General features: G+C 41.3%; 1 long non-coding RNA gene across 1 annotated transcript; it reads left to right on the forward strand.

Annotated features, from left to right (window-relative positions):
- The first annotated feature begins 3,903 nt into the window (after window positions 1–3,903).
- LOC133489081 (uncharacterized) lies at window positions 3,904–5,195 on the forward strand. The gene is made up of 3 exons (XR_009791814.1): window positions 3,904–4,035; window positions 4,733–4,795; window positions 5,133–5,195. It is a non-coding gene; the product is annotated as an uncharacterized LOC133489081 (long non-coding RNA).
- The last annotated feature ends 366 nt before the right edge of the window (window positions 5,196–5,561 follow it).

Below are 5,561 nucleotides of genomic sequence, written 5' to 3' on the forward strand. Positions count from 1 at the left end.
ATAAAACACAATAATCCCACATGCTGTATATAAACACATTTACCATTTCAAAACTGCCATTAAAAATGACACGACATGAGCTAATTGGTGAATGAGAGGTAGGGGTAGAGCTGGTAGAGGAGTTCAGGGCCAAAGAAGACAAGAACTTTCAATTGAAATCAGAGCAACCTTAAGTTGATCAGGTCATTGACTAGGGCTGAAGATGCGAGAGAAAGTACAGCCCAACTTGAGCCGTTTTACTCTTGCCTGATCCTCAATCTCTTCATTTCATTTATCAACCCCATGTGAGCAATCTAAAGAATTTTCCACAATTAGAACTATTTTAGTTTTATGCTAAAGTGACACAAGTCTGGCGTCCCACAACCTCAGCGCTGCAGAGGAGAAAGCCCTATCACTCATGCCAAGCCCCCAGAACCAAGCTCCCCACCTTGGTTCTGGGGGCTTGCAAGGTGTTTTTGTGGTTGCATAACAGAGGGTGCGTTACTATCCTCTTGTTCTTTTTTTATTTGTTATCTAGGGCCATTCAAAGCCATCATTATCCCCCTCAAAAAGCAGCACGAGTTGATGTTGACAGTCACACTGACTGCCGCCGTCAGTAGGTGTTGTAAAATTGTTGCAATTAGCTTGTGTAGGCTTAACTTTGGGTAGAGACAGAAAGCAAGTGATGCAATGTTAGGACATGACATTTAAACACCCACTCTCATTTTAACACTCGCGCACAAATGCATGTGCTCTCTCTTTTGAAAACAGGATTGACATGTTCGCCTGCAAGAGGTAAAACAAAAGAAATGGAATCTTGCCTCCTCCCACACATGGTCTCTTTATGGATGGCATTTGTGCTTTACAACAATACTGAGCTCTTCTGAGAGAGGAGATTAGTGTGTGTGTGTGTGTGTGTGTGTGCGTGTGTGTGTGTGTGTGTGTGTGTAGTTTCTCTTTAGTCAAACACTATGGCAACGCTAGCGGAGGTTAGCTACCAAATCCTAACTGTAGGCTTGTACTGTAGTTCAGGTCCTGCTAGTTAAAGCGATCAAATAAAATAAGTGTCCCTCAGTGTTTCACTTTCAAACAAAGTCAGTCAAGTTTACATACAGACATGGACAAAATTGATAATGCTTCTTTTTTATTATTTCTTTTTTTTTTTAAGATAGAAAACCCCATGATAAAATTACGTAACCCTGATAAGTTGTACAAAATTACTGATAATTGACTAATAAAAATTGGGCGTTGCTTTATTTTGGTGGTCCAACAGAATTATTTAAAATAAAAACAAGAACAAAAACAAATGAAACAGATCTGGGGGGCATTCCAGAAAGCAGCTGTGAAAAGATGGATCAGAGAAATGTTGAGTCATCTCTTCGTGCAGTCTTCCATCCATCCATTTTCAACAGCGCTTATCCTGGTTAGGGTTGCGGGGCGCTGGAGCCTATCCCAGCTGGCTTTGGGCGAAAGGTGGACTACACCCTGAACTGGTCGCCAGTCAGTAGCAGGGCACATATAGACACGGACAACCATCCGCACTCACATTCACACCGTCACTGAGTGGGAACTGAACCCACGCTGTTCACACGCACACGCACGCACACGACCACCACAGTCAGGCGAGTGTACCACTACACCATCAGTGACCTCATGTAGTCTTATTTTTTATTATTCTTTTTTTGCCTCTGCAAAGCCCTACGGATTTGTCTGTGTATAAATGATGGTATACACTCAACCTCATTCATCTCAATATCATCATTTAAAAAGGGAGTGAGGGATACTGTACATGATCGCTGCACCTGTTTTTAGCCTGTTTACAACCTTTTATTCACCATCTGCTGTGATGTAAATGTAATTAATGTACTATGAAACTGTGTAAATGTATCACCATGTTGCCAGCTCGGCATTGCAAATGAGAAGCTGTTCTCAACTGTGTTACCTGGATAAATAAATGTATTTGAATCGAATCATCTTTATTTTGCCAAGTATGTCAAAAAACAAACAAGGAATTTGTCTCCGGTAGTTGGAGCCGCTCTTGTACGACAACAGACAGTCAATTGACAGAGAATACTTTTGATACATAAAGACATTGAGAAAAACAGTCACGGAGCAATAAAAGGTTGCTAGTAATCTGGTAATGTTAAATTCATAAATAAATAAAACCTATTCATTGGCGCCATGCCATGGAAGCTGGCAGCAGCAGGCACGCCTGAATTTAAGATTTTTCAATGCACGCTGCATGTGACGATATCACAGCGCCTTCAAATGGATAGACTATGGCAGAGGGATTTCCAAGGGACAACGGCAAGAGGTTTTGGCATTGCAGTAAAAACAGCAGAAAAAAATAAAGAGGGGAGAAAATGGAGGAATTAATCATTATTGCGGTGTTCCAGTGTCCTGAGCTTATAGGACACAAGACAGATAACGTATGTATTTGTTTGTATTGTAATTCCTCAACATGTCATTTCATATCCCTGTTACTGCAATAATTTCCCTTTGCACTAGTTGTATGGCTACTGCTTTGCACAAAGATGCAACTTACCCAACTTTAAAATGCTGCATTATATTCTATAATGCCATGCGTGATGACAGTTACATATATGTGTTTGGTTCGCAAAGATGCAAATTACACAACAAAAAAACACTGAAATATGGTTGCTAAAACTTACCTGAAAAAAAAACAAATGCATGATCGGTGAGGGGTGTGCATGTGTGTGTGGACTCAACGAGGAGGGGGAGGAAGAGGAGCCACGTGGATGACCGACAGACAGCAGCATAGCCGCAGAATCTGCGCGCAGTACAAACAAGTCCGCCAAAGTGGCTTGAGGGAGTGGCTGCGCGACCCGCCACGGTGAGAACGGACCCGCAACAGCTGCCCCCTCCCCTCCCCTCCCCTTTACCATTCTCCTCCCACAGGCGTGCCACCCTCAAACTCATTATGTGACACCCACGCTAATGGCCTACGACAGGAAAGTGGTATAATTGGCCCATAAGTCAATTGCTAGGTCACTGTGTTGGAGGCAAATGATCTCAATCGTAAGCGACACGCACACACACGCGCAGACACAAAGATTCAAAATGCAGTAAATGCCTAAAACTCACTTACACCTCCACAAGAATAATGAGGTGCTTTAGTTAACCCTGTGTATTGTACCTACTTCCAGTCTTTTTAAAAAATGCACAAAATGACCAGTATCAATATTGTGCATTACTGCAGTGAACCAACATTTACTAGCAGTGATGCAGCTGGAAGACAACTTAACAACCTCAAAGAAAAGCCCTTCATTATCACTTTAGCTGACGTATAACACACGCAGACTGGTGGTGTGCCAAATTAATTATGTTGCGTTGCGTGTGATTACGTTCAAAGCTTGCGGGGATTCTTCACATTCTCACGCAACCTTGTGTCTTGCCGTCTCATCAAATTAGCCTCTCGCCGCTCTGCATCCAATCAGATTAGCATCTCCGCTCCATTGTGGGAACATCAGCAGCATTGACCTGCTCTCTTCCACTGAAGAATGATCTTAGTAATAGTATAGAAGAGGGGGCGGGCTGGCGTACAGGTGGGCCGATGGGCCGGTCCGGGCCACGAGACAGAATAAAAAATAAAGTGGGGAAAAGTCTAGCACAACACCCATTGGTGGGGTGGTTGGGTGGAGGGCCTTGTGATAGGTTACATTGTACCTGTGTTCACGTATCACTGCCTAAGCTGATCCAATCAAATACAGACCACTTGGGGGTGTCCCACCCATTTCGCTCTGTGCTTAGGGTACTAACTTGTACATAGCCAGTCAGCCTGAAAAGATGGAAAACGAAAAAAACAAACAAACAAAACAAACATCCCTGAAACAGAAAGGTGGTGCTGAAAACATGAGAGATGAAAAAAAAAAAGTTGTTTTTTTTTAAATCCATCGAAGAAGTGGCCGCAACACACAGAGTATGAACATTTCGGACTTATTTGGTGGTCGTCTTTAGCAAGACAAGAGTCCGTTGCCAGAGCCAGCACGAGCAGCGGTGATATTTCGCAAACACGAAAGAACGAGTGGTATAATGGTAAGTTATGTTTGCAACTGTGATAGTTTAGGTGAAAATGCTTATTTGGCTAATGTTAGATTGTTTGCTAATGGCGCAAAGTCCCAATCTTTGTGTTAGCTAGCCACATTTCACAGAGTCCAAAATTAGCACCATTCATGACCATATGTTTCCTGTATTTGTCATCCTGATTATTGATAATGTTATCAGGTTGAAATCAACCTGTTACTGTCTTTGGGCTGACTCTGAAACTAAATTAATATGAATGAATGACTAGTTTGTGCCCGTACGTGCCCCATCCTGGCATCATCAGGAGACCGACACAATATCATTTAATCATATTCCAGTGTGTATTTGGCCTGCACAACATGAGGAAAAACTGCAATGTGTGCAATATTGCAATGATATGACTTCAAAATAAATAGATAAATACAATAAATAAACATGGCTCCATGATATAATTTGTTACCACTTCCTCATTAACTTTCATATTTATCTTAGTTCAGGTTGTCTTGGCAATAATTTAGTCAACATTTAAAGGATGATGAAAATATGATAAATTGAGCAGCCCTTACATGTATGTCTGGCTTAAGAAGGCTTTATAGCCTTACATCATCTCATGTACACATTGTACTGAAATGTAACTAATTTGTTCATATGGACTGATAATATTGTATTGGGTAACTAGCATAATAAACAATAGTTATCTCCGATCTAGTTTGAAGAGGATCCAGCTGTGGAGAGAGGAGAGGATCCTCTAGAAAGCACCGTCATCGTTATGGTGAGGCTAAATACTATAATACTGTTTGTGTTGTTTAGCCATATGCACTAACTCATGCACTAATACCAAATACTGATATCTTCATATTTTCTTCATAGTGCAGTTTTAGGTGTTTTTACTACTAATAGTGTCTGTAGTCTGAAGATGATCCTGCTAAGGCCAACATGTTAGTGCCCCTCATTTAGCAGTGGATTACCGTATTTCTCGGACTATAAATCGCTGTTTTTTTCATAGTTTTGCCGGGGGTGCGACTTATACTCCGGAGCGACTTATATGTGAAATTATTAACATATTATTATATAATATCACGTGTTATTTTCACACTGACACCTGCAAGAGGGCGCTCGAGGCCTGACGAAAGCGACATAGAAGAGGAAGCGGCGCATCGTCTACCTCCGGAGTTGGCAGAGTTGTTCAGAAGTGACATCGAGGATTTCATTGGATTTAGTGATTTGGAGTGACACTGATGGTTTGGTAAACTTCTTAGCATGCTCTTTATCCTATAATTATCTGAATAACTGTTAATATGTTACGTTAACATACCAGGCATGTTCTCAGTTCGTTGTTTTTGCATCATGTAACGTTATTTTTATTTTAAATTGCCTATCAAGATGAAATGTCTGTTCTTGGTGTTGGATTTTATCAAATAAATTTCCCCCCAAAAATGCGACTTATACTCCAGTGCGACTTATATATGTTTTTTCCTTCTTTATTATGCATTTTTTTGGCTGGTGCGACTTATACTCCGGAGCGACTTATAGTCCGA

The sequence above is a fragment of the Phyllopteryx taeniolatus genome, chromosome 1 (genome assembly GCF_024500385.1).
Source record: "Phyllopteryx taeniolatus isolate TA_2022b chromosome 1, UOR_Ptae_1.2, whole genome shotgun sequence".
Classification (NCBI taxonomy): domain Eukaryota; kingdom Metazoa; phylum Chordata; class Actinopteri; order Syngnathiformes; family Syngnathidae; genus Phyllopteryx; species Phyllopteryx taeniolatus.